The 14,662-nt window shown below is 43.1% G+C and overlaps 1 long non-coding RNA gene across 1 annotated transcript; it reads left to right on the forward strand.

The window, feature by feature from the left end:
* The first annotated feature begins 8,127 nt into the window (after nucleotides 1–8,127).
* LOC134477569 (uncharacterized) lies at nucleotides 8,128–10,351 on the forward strand. The gene is made up of 2 exons (XR_010049581.1): nucleotides 8,128–9,176; nucleotides 10,156–10,351. It is a non-coding gene; the product is annotated as an uncharacterized LOC134477569 (long non-coding RNA).
* Nucleotides 10,352–14,662: the final 4,311 nt, after the last annotated feature.

A 14,662-nucleotide genomic window follows, 5' to 3' on the forward strand; every position in this document is an offset into this window, starting at 1 on the left:
CCTAACACAGAGTAAAATCCCCAAGTCCTTAGATAATCAGATCTCTCTACTACCTCTCTGATATCTCCCTTCCTCTCCCCTTCAAACACTGTGCTAGCATTATGTTGACCTCAAATAAGCCAAATATGCCTTCCCCTCAGGCCTCTGCATCTGACATTCTTGTGTCTGGCAAGTTTTTCCATGTGGCTCATTGCTTCACTGTCTAAAGGTCTCTCTCCACTAAATTAGGTCTGGTTAAAGAGGACCTCCTAAACACAGATCATCCTCTCAGGTGAAACAGCAACCCAGACACACTCTATCACATTCCTAAGCCTTTTTCACAGTTTTAACTGTCAATCATGCTCATGATTGATTAATATATTCACTATCTTTCTATGGTCTTGTCTGCACTAAAATGATTCAGAAAAAATGCCCCAAACATATATTATATACATGATATTTTAGGTAGTGAGAAGACCTGTAAAGAACAAGCATGGTAGGGGATGGAGCATTGTTTTAGATAGGATAGTTAGGAGAAGCCTTCCTGACTGAGGAAATGAATCTCTGTGATGTGAGGGAGATGCAGGATTCAGAATGAGATGATGCTATGAGCAAACACTCCCTCTCCCCTGTCACTCTTCATTCAGATAAATGCTTCTGGGTGCCCTGTTAGTATCTCTCTATTGAAGGCTTGTCTCCCTGGACCCTGAGAGCAACTCTTACAAATGACAGCAAGGAGTTAAAGAGTAAGGACCTGGACACTCTCTCCCTGGTAGGATAATTCTGAGTCATGGGCAAAACCATCTCTCAGAGTCCCTGGTGGGAGTGAGTCCATGGTGGTCACCTGTGCCAGAACACCCAGTACTGCCCTCCTTCCCTCTGCCTCTGGCAGTACTTCCTGGACACACCTGGCCCCACTACAGTGTCCCCATATCAGCCTTAAACAAGGGCTCCCTGGGGTCTGGTGGCTTTTGGGCTCGAGGCAGGAAGGCTGCGGCAGTGATACCAGAAGAGGCCTCTGCTGGACAGAGCTGTGTGCAGGGCTGGCTACAGGCACAGGTGTGAAAAGGGGGGCTGTAGCTGTCTAGGGGTGGCTGGAGACTGAAGCTTCTTACAACATCCCACACAAAAGAGGTGCAACATTTAAATTACTCTGAGGTTCTGTAGGGAGAGGGTGGTTGCACAGGACTGGTGTGAATTTACAGAAATCCATTAACCCCATCTGCATACTAAAAGTATGCAAATTATGTTATTTCAACCCATAATTTTAGACATGTCTGCAGGAATAAAAATTTATGACAACAACAAGATGTATGGTTGGTGTAAATAAGCTAGCCCAAGAAAAATATGCTAAAAGGGCTATGGAAATTCTCCAAATTAAATGAATAATGCCAGTCCCAACCTTCAGCTAGGCAAGGACACTGAGGCATGGTGCTGCTCCGGGCACTTGGCTTCCTCTGATCAGCCAGTCCTCTGCAGAGAAAGGGCAGCTGTAACCCGTACAGAGAGGGTCCTGCCTTTGTGAGTTGGCACCTTAGAGATGGTGCAGAAATCACTCCAGGACACAGTATAAATCTTTTCAATACTAGGACCACGACTACTAATAATAATAGTAATAAGTAGCTAATGTTTTTGAAAATTTAGTATGTGTGTAGCTTTTTTCTGAGGTCTTTAAAAGTGCACCACTCATTTTTTTTTTTCTTTTTGCAGTACTGGAATTTGAACCAGGATCTCCACATTCAACTAATTCCCCAGCCTTTTTTCAACTTTTGAAATGGTCTTGCTAAATTGTTTGGGCTGGGCTTGAACTTGTGATGTTTCTGCCTCCGCCTCCCAGAATACAGGGATTACAAGAATATACCACCATATCCGGCTTCATTTAATTGTTACAACTGTTTCATGAAGTAGATACTACTATGTATCCCTATTTAAAATGAGGATCAGACTTGGAGATTAGGCATATCGCAAGTGTAGAATTAAACTCAGGCAACAAAACACTAGAGCTTGTATCCTTATTATATTACTCTACCACCTCCATTGACTACTTTGCTGAAAAGAACTTTAAGAATATCTGTATATACAGTGACTTACCCAAGGTTATATAGCTGGTAAGTGGCAGGGCCAAAATTCTGACTTCAGACTTCAGACACTCCGGTCAGTGCTCTTTCTAAACCTAGGGTACTCTCCATCCCCAGTGACTCAAGCAGACTCAGGGCCTGGAACGCTCCTGTAGATTTTCCTGTGAGCCTGAGTGGCAAGTGGAGAAAGTCTGCCTCAGGAGGCAGAGCTCCTGCTCTCAAGAGGGTTCTTTCATAGCAGAAGATTGTCCTGCTAATTTGCAGTGAGAGCACACAACTAAGCATGCACCAGTCCTACCTCAATGGCTACCTCCCTTACCCAAAGGTTTCAGCTTGGTCCCTGGCTGACTTATCACCATCCTCAGAAACAGGCTTTCTCTGCCAGAATTCCTTCTGTTGCAAGAAGTCAACCCTAACTCAAACCAGCCAAGTCAAAGAGGAAGTTCCTGGTGAGACTAGAGCACGCTGAATCTTTGGGACACATGGATAGGTCCAGGAACTCCAATGAAATATTCTGGGCTTAGTATCTCCATCTTTGCTCACTCTGCCTATAGGTTACCCACTCAGAGTACTGCTCTGCAGCTAGTGGGAGAAAGAACAGCCCAAGCCTACATTCTGATAGCCAACTGTGTGACAGGAAATAAGGATCTGGTGAGCATCCATGGTGGTCAGGCACTGGGAATATGACCATAAGCAGAATAAATGTGAGTCCTGTACCCATGTGGAATAGAACCGTCCAATGGAAACAAGGTGAGAAACAAATTAAAATAAGGTGAAGTACACTATATGCTATGTAGAGATAATTGCAAGGAAAATAAGAGAATAGGAAGCCCACGGGGGTGCATTCTTAAATTGGAAGTAGGGAGGACAGAAGACCTCATTGAGAAGGGACATTCAAGTAGAGAACTGAAGGAGGCAAAGGAGTAGGAGTGTAGGTGTGTGAAGAAAATATCTGTGTAGAGACTTGAGGAGGAAGAGCCCTGGAACAGAGAAGGGACAATGTGGTAAAAGCACAAAGAGGGTGCCTTAGCTACCTCTCTCATTGCTGACACCAAGTACCTGACACCCAAAGTTAAAAGGGAAAGATTTATTTAATCACAATTTGTAGAAGTTTCAGTGCATGAACAGCTAGCTCCAAGGCAGGGTAGCACGTGACAGAAGGACAACAGTTCATGGGAGTGGAAGCAGCAAAAGCAATGAGAGAGCACAAAAGAAGCAAGAGAGGAGAGAGAAGCCCCTTTTACTGTATCCAGTCTATTGGGACTAGGGTAGTACCAATTCAATCAGTGGGCTGATCAAGCAATCACCCATCTTTAATCACCCTAATCCCAGCAATGAACCATGAATCAATCATAATCTCTGGATTCAGTTACCTCTAAAAAAATCCCCATTGAAAAGTGCATGAGGCTTTCAGGGGACATCTAGACACAAACCAAAATGCAAGAGAGAAGTAAAGATAATAGTGTCAGAGAAGTAACAAGCAGGAAGGGCACATTTTATGCGTGGCTTTGTAAAGAGAAGAGGGTAGTCAGTAAGGAGTTTGGGAAAAGAAACGACATGACCCAACCCATACTTTAGGAGATCCACTTTAGCTGCTACACTGAGAACTGGCCATGGAGGGCATGAACAGAATCCAGAAAACTATTGCAATGATCTACATAGATGATGGTGACTTAGACAAGAGAAGAGGCAGTGAAAAGATTTAGAACATACTTGAAATAGAGCCAACATGACTTAATGATGGATTGACTGTGGATTGGCAGAAAATGTCAAGAATGACTCCAAGATCTCTAGCCTGATTAAAAGGATCAATGAGATTGTCATCAACTGAGAGGGAGCAGCTAAAAAATTCAGGTTTGGCAGGGAAGGGAATAATCAAGGAAAATCTGCTGATTTTTATAAGGCTTCAGGCTCACATCTAAGTGAATCCCTGAGCAAGATGGATGGGGTACTCTTATCAGCCAGCCTGTGTCATATACCCCAGTGTGATAAGAGGTAAGGCATTACAATTGATAGCCCCAGTAAGATTTCATGGGATGGGAAAGCCATAAGTCCCAAATGTCCCCCAAAGGTCATGTGCTAAAGATTGATCACCAGCATGTGTCACCTTTGGGAAATGGTGCAGCTTTTAGGAGATGGAGCCTAGGAAGGAAGTGAGGTCACTGGGGATGTGTCCTTGAAGAAGATACTGGGAGCTCGGCCCTTCAACTTCCTATTTTTGCTTGCTGGCTACCATGAGATGAGCAGCCTTTCTCTGCCACATACTCCCACCATGATGTACTGCTTTGTCACAGGACCAGAAGCAACAGGGCCAAGCTACCACAAACCAAAAGTGTGAGCCAAATAAACATTTTGCCCTTTAAAGTTGGTTTTTCTCAGGGATTTCATCACAGCAAATGAAAAACTAGTGCAGGAAGGTTGCTGGGTATATCTTTCACCTGGATAGAGAAACCAGTTAGAGGAACTAGATGGCATGTCTGAGGTCACACAACTTCTAAGAAACAGGAAATTCCTTTCCCCCTCCTGTTTGTCCATATGCATAAAATCTGGCAGACTGCAAGCTGAGTCCCATCACCTGATATCAGGAAAAGTCTTCATTGTATGTTATGGAATGAGTTCAGGTTGGCAAAATATACCCACAGGCTCCAGACAGGAACCTGCTGCTCAGAATCCTCAAGACTTGGCACAGTGCCAGGCACACAGAATATCCTCCAGAAGCATTCCTGAAGGAATGAATGGTGCAGATAAAGCCCCACGAGCCACAGGAGGACAGGTCTTCTGCTCCACTTCTTCTCAGGCTGCAAATTGATATAGGTCATGGTCCTGCCCTGGGCAGAAGGAAGGCACTCTTGCTACTCAGCAACACAGCTTGTGGCCCTTTTCCTTCTCTAGTACAGAAAAAGAAAACAAGGATCCTAGATGACTACAGATTCTGCTCAAAGAGATTTTTGGCCAGAGAAAGGGGTTAGAGAAAGACAGAGGGAAAAGGAGAGGAGAATGAGGTACTGGTACCACTAAATCAGGCCAAGCCCTCAGGCTCTGGCTGCCCCTGTCTATACTATATAAATATCTTCCTGTAGAACAGTACCTGAAAGCCCTTTGCCAATGGTTATGGGGATGAATGGGAAAGAAAAGAAGGGCTATATTCTGAACTCTCTTCATTCTTCACCCTTATGGGCCCCAAGAGGCTGGCCCCAGAGAACTGTATCCCTCCAGTTACCTTGGTGCTTCCAGTAGGATTTGTCAGAAGCATTGGTAGAATTCCAGGACCAGAGTTGAAAAATCAGGCGTTTCCACCCTCATGCTAGGGCTGCTTCAGACCCATGTCTCTGACTCTAACCTTCTGTGACTCTTGCTCTTGCAGAGTGACCTCTTTTTTACACAGTCATTCCGGGCCACCGCTCACTCTCTTGTCTCCAGTCTTCAGGCCAAAAGTTGCCCAGGTACCTTGCCATTCTGTGTTTCTTCCCTTAACTCTGCCAACATCTTTGTAAATAACCCTTCACTGAGGTTTCTTCATGTTAAATCATCTGAGATGAATTCATTTCCTTTGGCGAACTCAGGTCCACCTGGGTCCTAAGCTTCCCTACACATTCATCCTGGTAGCCTAGCACAAAATAATAACAAATAGCGCAGCTTCATATATCCAAAACTTGCTCACTAAAAGTCTACTTTGTACCAAGCACAGTGGAGGAGCCAAAAATAATTCCAGTTTGGAGCCCACTTTAGGTGTATGTTGTCTCTTCAGAGCTGAAGCTGCAGAGGCATGAGGGTTATAATCAGGGTACCCAGTCCTGGATGCTCCTTGGGCTGGTTCAGCCTCTCCTTACAGATTAAGGTTTGAGCTGCTACCTGCCTTCCCATACCTTCTCAAGCTGTCATGGAACACTTGCTTTCCATTCAAGGCTACCTTGGATCTTCAATTGTCCTTGACTCTTGGGTAAAATTGGAGCTGGGTGAGGGATATAGCAGGAAAGACAGTTCTTTGGTGGATATTGTTTTTTTTTTTCTTTTTTTAAATTTTATTTAAAGAAAGACTAAACAAAACAGAAAATAGGTAGAAATAATACATACATCCAGAGAAAAAAGTGAACAGTAATAAATCACTAGGTGATGTTTACATATTGTCCTTTTACAAATAGTTGTTCAAGATACAAAAATGGAACATGTAAAATGGGAATTCAAATAGCGAGACTGCAAACAGTTCTGTTCAACTATCCAACAAAAACTTAGTAACATGGTTGTCAATCCTATACACTTAAACATACATGCAGTTATCCATAGCTTCATTTATGTTTAGGTTAAACAAACTAAAGCAGGTTAAAATCATTCTGAACAAAGAATAATAATATTGCTGGATTTCACATCATGACACTCCATGATCAGCACTGGGTACTGTAGTGTCTTTTGTTTTAATTTAATTTAAAGAAAGATTAAATAAAACAGAAAATGGATAAAAATAATACATAATTTCAAAGAAAAAAATAAACAGTAAGAAATCACTAGGTGATGATTACAGCTTGTCTTCTCACAAATAGTTATTCAAAATACTAAAGGGGAGCTTATAAAGTGGGGATTCAAACAGTGAGATTGCAACCAGTTCTGTTCAACTATCCAACAAAAAATTAGAAATATGGTTATCAATCCTATACACTTAAACATACATGCAGTTATCCATATTTTCAATTATGCTGAGATTGAATAAACCCAAGCAGGCTAACAGCACTCTGAACAAAGAATAATACTATTGCTGGGTTTCACATTATGACACTCCAGGATCAGCACTGGGTATTTTAGTGTCTCTTTTGCTTCGGAGTATCTGTTCATTTCATCATGTGTCATATGATCAGCTCTCATAAACTGTTTATAGATTCTACACATGCATGAGTCTTAACATGTTTTTCTATCCTTTCTATATTAGAGGGAGAAACAAAACAAAGCAAGGCAAAACAAAGCATTCTTATAAACACATGAAACAAACATATAAGACCATTGTACAAATTGTCCTACCGTAGTTCCTGTGTTGTCTCTTGTTATCTCCAATAGAATTGGCTATATCATCAGACATAGTATAATTGAATATTTCAGTACATAACAGTATTAATAAAAACACAACTTTGTATATAGTATAGAACTTCAAAAACTGGCAGTTATCAAACCAGAATGTGTATCATTGAGTCTTGTCATCTTCAGTGTAGTTGCCTATACTCTCAGACTTGATACTATCAATCATATCAGTTTTGAATAAAATCTTCTCTGCCTCATTTCTGTTATGCTCTTTTTTAGCCATCAGTTGTCTGCTTATCTTCTTCATTCTGTTTCCTGCTCCATTCACTGAGGCCTCTCTGCCACTGTTCCTGGAATCCTAGTACTTTTCTCTCTCTCTAGAATGCCCTGGAGTATTCTCTGTAGAATTGGATTGGTGATTGCGAATTTCCCAAGTTCCTCTTTGTCTTGGAAGCATCTTGTTTCTCCATTAATTTCTAGAGACAGTTTATCAAGGTATATCAATCTGGGACGGAGGTTATTTTCTTTCAGGGCTCAGAATATTTCGCTCCAGGCTCTTCTTGACTTAATGGTTTGTGTTGAGAAGTCTGCCGTTATTCTGATGGGCCTTCCTCTGTAGATTATCTGTTTCTTGTCTCTAACAGCTTTTACTATTTTGTTCTTATATTGAATTTCTGGGATCTTGATTATTTTATGCCTGGGTGTAGCTCTGTTTTGGTTGTAGGTGGCTGGAGTTCTGTATGCCTCATATATCAGAATATCATTTGCTTTTCCTATGTTTGGGAAATTTTCCTTAATTATTTCTGTGAATAACCTTTGTAGTTCCTTTGTTTGTATCCCAGCTTCTTCATTTACATTCTTTATTCTCACGTTATAGATCCTTTTGTCATCTTCTAGCCTTTGTATTGTTACTGCTTATTTCCTTGTTATTTTTAAAAAGTTTTCCCTTTCATACTCCCACATTGCAAAATTGTCCTCCAGTTTGCATAATATATCCTTAGTTTCTTTCAAGCTGATTTGCCATCTTTCCATAGAGTTTTAAATTTCCTGGTGATCTCTTTGAATCTGCTTCATGTATTCTGTATTTTTTTATATTCTTCACCAAATGGTTCTCTCCTGTGTTTGAATTCCTCCCTTCTTCAGTCTGCATCTGCTTGAGGGGTGCTTAGTATCTCTTTTATTGATCTTCTTATATCTTGCTTTATTTGGCTAAATATCTCACTTTTGAACTCATCTATGAGGTCTCGAATATATCTCTTTATGTCCACTGGTTTTGTGTCTGATATTGCATGTTTGCTGTTCTCATTCTCCTTTGTATTTACCTGTCCTGGGTCAATGTTATCAAGGTTGGAGCCTGGGGACTTCCTCTTCCCATCTTTTCTTTGCTTCTTCCAGGAGGCCCCAGTTTCTTTCTTTGTTGGTTACAATTCTTCTGAAGTGCGCTGGCTAGATGACCTTTCACACTGCAGTGTGTTAGTGAGTTGCAGACAGAGATTACATATGCTGGCTCCTCCCCTCCAGTTTAGTCAAGCTGCTGTGGCCAGCACTACTGTATTACTTTGTGCTGCCTCCCTCCAGACCAGTCACTGGGCCAGTATGTGCCACCGCTGCAGGAACTTGATCTCAGATAACCTATTGGTTCTCAGCCAGGTCACGTGACCCAGGTCTAGCTCACTCCACCAATCCTCTTTGGGAAGGGAACAATTGTTGAAGTCACTGCTGCCCCTTATACTTGTCAGTTCTGCCCGATCCCAGAATGTGTCTGCCAGGGCCCCGCTATTTATAGAATGGCTCCACTCCTGTCACTCAACACAGCTCAATATAGGCTCCACGCCAACTCAGCTCTCCATTTGGCTCACTGACTCCAGAATTCAATGTAACTGTGTGCCTCCAAGTGAGTAGAAGCAGCAGGACTTCAGACGGCTCAGCAAGTCACAGCGGGACCCTGGCAAGTTGCGGCGGGACCCCTAGCCAGTCACGGGGGGACCCTGGCCAGTCGCAGGGGGGGCCTCAGCAAGTCACAGTGGGAACTCAGCCAGTTGTGGCAGGACCCCAGCAAATCACAGCGTCAGCAAATCACAGCGTCAACCAGTCGCAGTGGGACCTCAGATGGTTGGTAATTTCTTCTTGGGATGAGAGAATTCATCTCCCTCTGTTTGGGGCTCTCCACTCTGTATTATGTTGAATTTTAAGTTGACTGTCTCAGGGAGCCTCTGTAGCCAGTTGTTGTCTATCTTTGCTCCTCCCCCCGGTGAATATTGTTTTACTTCCAAGCCTCTAAGCACTTAGGTCAGTGCCATCCCAATGTGTAAAGCCAATCTATATATATCAAATAGGCAGATGCTATTCCTAAGCAGAGGTAAAGCATCTGTGGTCTTTTCAAGGTGCAACACTAGGCTGCCCACAGAGAAGGAAAAGCCATGACCCCTAACACCTCATAGCTCCACCATCAATGTAAAAGCTGTGTCCACACAGAAATGTTAACTGCAGACATAGTGTGATAACCAGACAAGGGACTTTAACCAAAGGGTCATACCTGACAGAGTGCATCACAAAAGCAAAGAGGCAAAACTGTAGAAGAATCAGGGTGAGAATAGTTAAAACACAGACACAAGCCAGACTGCCTGAGTTTAAATCCCATTTCTTCCTTTCTTGCTCCACGATTTTGAACATGTTATTTAACTACTCTGTGCTTCACATTCCTTATCTGTAAATTGGGGAGGAGAGTATCCACCTCAAAGATTGTTGTGGAATCTAAATAAGTCATGAAGCAAATAAGATGTGAAGCAAAAGCCCTTGGTGCAGTTACTGTAACATAAATGTTGTGTTTTTGCTATTATAATTGGATGTTATGAATAAACAAAGTCACTTGATCAGAAGGACTGAAGCCCAGGTAGTTAGATATGCAAATATAAAAAGTTATCTTTCATGTGGCACCAAAGCACTCTTTCTTCTGTGTAATTTTTGTGACTTTTTTGTACTATTGCAAAACAAATAGAATCCTAGCCTACACATCAAAGCTACATTGCCAATTTCATCTTCTTTTGAAGATAGTTCTGTAGATTTCTGACATGCTTTTCTTTCCTTCTAGGAAGCTGAGGAGCATCTGCCACTTGTGATGTGGGGACTTAGTGTGGAAGGCCAATCTAGGAATGGAGGAATCATCTACCTAGGGCTGGATCTAACAGAAGCCATCCCCTCCCACATGGAGACAGATAGCAAATGCCAACCAAATGGTGCTCAGATATGTGAAACAATAAAGATTCTTGCATTGGTTTGATTTCAGATCTCCAAAGGACTACTTATGAGCTGTGTGACCTTGATGAAGTCATCCTGTGTAAGCTTCACTTTCCTCATGCACAGAGGCCATGGAGAGCGCATCCTCTTCCAGGAACTGTGACAAAGATCAATTAAGTAAGACAGGTCCACAGAACACTAACCCCCAGCCTGCTTTGTTACATGTAGCCACCTTAACTTCCACTTTCTGGTTCCCTAGGGAAAAGTCCTCATCCCTCACTGGCTGCCCAAGAGCAAAGAAGCTACAGTAGGTGGTCATATCCTCCCCGTGTGGTCTCCTGGTGGGGAGCTCTGCCTAAAGGAGAAGCTGCTGGTTCCATCTCAGCTGCCCTGAGGCCCCTCTGAGCTGGCCCCATTTCCAGAACTGGCTGAAGGCTCCTCAAAGGAGTAAATGCCTCCAGGAGGATGAAAAGAAAGCTCCGGCAAAGCTTTGAAGCCCTCCGTAATGCTAGCCCTGCTCCTCCTCCTTGCTCAGGATGTCCCCAAAGGGGGAGATACAAAGAGAATGTGTGATGAGCAAATGAGAGACAGCCGAGAGCCAGGATTTGTACCAACAATTTAATTCTCTGCTTTTTTGTCAGCCTTGATGGCTGGTAGCTAGGATAATTTGAAATGAAGAATGTTTTTCAAGGAGGAGCAAGAGTCCCTCATCTGAAACTAATTTGTTGTCCAAAATTGTACTGCAAAAGTTGTTTAGAAGATACAGATTAAGCTGTGTGCATAAAATACAGCCAACTCTTGATTATCCACACTCATGCATAATCTAAAAACAACAGCTACCTTAAGGTGATTTTTATTTGGTTTCATAACACAGGATTATTTTCCCCTCAACATTTTCAGCTTTATGTATTTAATTGACTTCAGGGTATAGCCAGAGACCTAGGGGAACTATAACCTTCTGTTATTTGCAAAACAACAAAGGTTTTAGCACCATTCCCTGCAATGAAGAAACTGCCTGGATGATATTTGTAGATAAAAATGCACCAGAGAGAATAAGGAAGGGAAAAAGAAGGAAAAATTATTGTGTTTTTCTATTTTCTACATACACACACCAAAAAGACAGAATTAAGGACATGGCCTCTGGAGTCAGAGTTCCCAAACCCAAAACCCAGCTCTATTTCCTACTAGGTATGACTTTGAGAATGTTAATTACCTCTTGCAGCCTCAGTATTCTCATCTGAAAATTGGAATGAATAATAGATACCATGTTATAAGGCCACTTTGAGGATTAAATGAGCTCTTCTTTGTCATGTGTTTAGTATAGGGCCTGGCACATAGGAAACAGAGGATGTAAATTAATTGCAGAAAACATTAGCCACTCCAGCTTCAGCATACTGTCACATGTGCTCCAGTTACCTGTACTCAATACCATGATCGAAGGACTCTGGGGACTGTTGGCACTTTGTACCCCTGCCAGGCTCCACGTTTAGGGTTGATCAGCTGCAGCTGTGAGTGGGTCCAGGGGTTCTATGGAAAGCCCAGGCCAGCTTGTCAATTCCCATATGCTGAGCAAAGAGGTCCACCTTCCAGTCTTAATTATCCTGCCTAATGGAGTAAGGTGATTATGATTCATGGAAAATTGGCCATTAGCAGCTCTGTCTAAGAGAACAAACAGCCCTCAATGTCTCAGCAGAAACATCAGGTCAGGAGACAGGCTCACGTGGACCAACAGGAAAGTGCGTGTTCCAGGGGTTTTGCTGCTGAGACTGCCAGGTGGGAAGCAGAGGTCAGATAACTCAGATGTGGGATTTAGAGATGAGAAAATGGGAGGAGGAAAGACCTGACCATGAGGGCCAAGAACAAGTGCTCAGACACTGGGAGAACAGCTCTAGGGCCCCAAGGTCCAGAGTGTTCTCAGCCATCCAATCTGCTGCCTCAGAGGAACCCAAAGCAACTCAAGTCAAGACGAAGTTGTGCAATACTCCAGAGCAAGTTGACCTGTATTCTGAGTCTGGTTCTATCAGGAACTTATTATTAATAGCAATAATATTAACAGCCTCTTATTATGAACCAGGTCCTGGGCCTAGTCTTTGCATAGGTGATCTTATTTAATTCTCATAACAGCTTTATGAGGAAGGCATCTTTCTGTCCCCATTTTACAATCCAGGGGATAAGTCTTCAGGTATAAAGAAATCATCTTATGTTACCTAGCTAAGTAGTTGTTGTAGTCAGGGTTGTGCAGAGAACAATTAGAATCAGGACACAGAATTTATATTATTTTATGATGGTCACCCACAATTTAACACAACAAAGTGCAGGAAATCTATACACAACACTAAAAACCCAGAATATTCAACCAAGGGCCTGGATCCCACAGCAATGTCCTGCATGAGTCCAGATGAAAACCTAGAGCCCATGAGAATGCCTTTCACAAGTCCTACTGGAGGTCTAGATCCCACAAGAAGGACTCACACCAGTCTGTTTTATGGATCTGTACTGGGAAGGCCCAAAAATCAGTGGTGGAAGCTAGAAGGTCTATACCAGCAGGGTAAAGAAGCTGTACTAGAAGGTTGAGGGTTCTACACTGGAGCCGAAAAGGCATACTCATAATAAAGACCAGGACTGTCCTGAAAAGCACCACAGTCATCCTCAGTGACACAGATAAGAACAGTTGAGTACATGCCAGAAAGCCAGCATGACAAGTTTATCCTAGAGATTAAGCAGCACACATCTTCCCCTCCAGAACCAGGAAGCAGTGCTCTATGTAAGGACCAGAGCTACCCCAAAGTGAATCACAGCCACTCTCACCAACAAAGCTTCTCACCATCGAGCTTGTCTGGTCGAACTCACACTGGGGAAGCTAGTCATGACTAGCTCCTCCAGGAGAACCAACAACTCAAACAGCAACACTTAGAGAAACCCGCAACACCTAGCTTCTCCTGCTCCACGTCTCTATTTATGCTAGCAACTTTCCTCTGGTGAAACATCTATGCTAAGCACCATGCTGGTTTAATTCAGCTGGCTTTAAGCTGACCACCAGTTTTTAATCCGTAACAGTGGGTTACAACCAAAGTTCCTGTTACTCCTGAGTGATTGCTTTTAAACCACTCTTCTGGTACAGTCACTTCAGTCAAATAAACTCAAGGGCTTTATCTATAAATGGAGGAACTTCTAGCCCAAATCTTTATTGAAAAGCCCAGAAAGGTTCTGCCCAAGGTAGGAGCTGCCACCTTCTATGTCCTGCTTACCTGGCTGGGAGAAAATGACTTAAAATTTTCCTTTCACATTTTTTTATATAGCAAAAGCTTTGAAGGGTCTCCCCAGTGCTTTCACACATATCCTTGGAGACCTCACCCATCCCCTCCCACTTCCCAGGACAGAAAGCTGAGAAGACAATGGCTCAGGGGAGCCATGGGACAGCTGCTCCTCAGTCACTGGGCTCAGCGGCACCTCCATTCCCGCTCAGCTCTCTGCTTCTGGTTGCCCTGCCGTGGACACTCATGGCAGTCCTCAGGTTTTGAGTCTGGAGCCTACTTAGAGCAGCCCTAGACCCCAAGGAAAGAGGGACACTGAGGTAACTGCTTCTAAAGAGTTTCTGAATCTCATCTCCTTTTCTACAACTTCCCCGATCTCAGCACATCCATCTCCCCATGGGGATCCACTGGAGAGGGAGGCAGGTAAGATGACTCAGCCTGGATCTGCCTGATATGGGGCTTAGTTGTCTAAAATAAATCCAGTGCTGGGCGAATTAGCATTCAAGTAACAACTGGAATCACTCCCTTCCCCCACCTTCACCACTTCAAGAACCTCACCTACACCTCCAGCATAGTCAGCAGACTAAGCTTTCTGAGTCTGTACATCGTCCTCAGCTCTCAACCCATCATCTCTACTCTACCTAACCCTTCTCTCTGGACTGTACCTCCTGCATTTCTCTCTCCATCTACCTTGGCTATTAAATTCCAGGTTAACCTCCCATGCAGCAAAATTTAGAAAAAAAGATTCAATTCTGAGAGACCTTACAAATTTTATTATCCAACTCTTTCATTCTACAGGTGAGGGACAGAAGCCAAAAGGTCAGCTGGTCCAGTTAGAGACAAGCGCTCTAAAGAACAGTAGAAAGACTAGTAAATGGAATATACATATACCTTCACCTATACTACTAATTGATAGTATTCTGCAGCATTACTTATGTCCAGCTCTAGCTAGACCCCAGGTCTTCTGTGTCCCTGTCCAGTGATAGCTCCTTCTAGAGTAAAGCTAGTCAAGATCTGGGAGCAAATACCATGCTCAGTTCCCTGGACACTCCCCAGGACACTCAGCAAGGGTGGCTAACTGGCAGGCCATCTATCCTCCCATTTACT

This window comes from Cavia porcellus, unplaced genomic scaffold, assembly GCF_034190915.1.
Source record: "Cavia porcellus strain 051 isolate PalLab524CR breed Dunkin Hartley unplaced genomic scaffold, mCavPor4.1 scaffold_1, whole genome shotgun sequence".
Taxonomy (NCBI): Eukaryota; Metazoa; Chordata; class Mammalia; order Rodentia; family Caviidae; genus Cavia; species Cavia porcellus.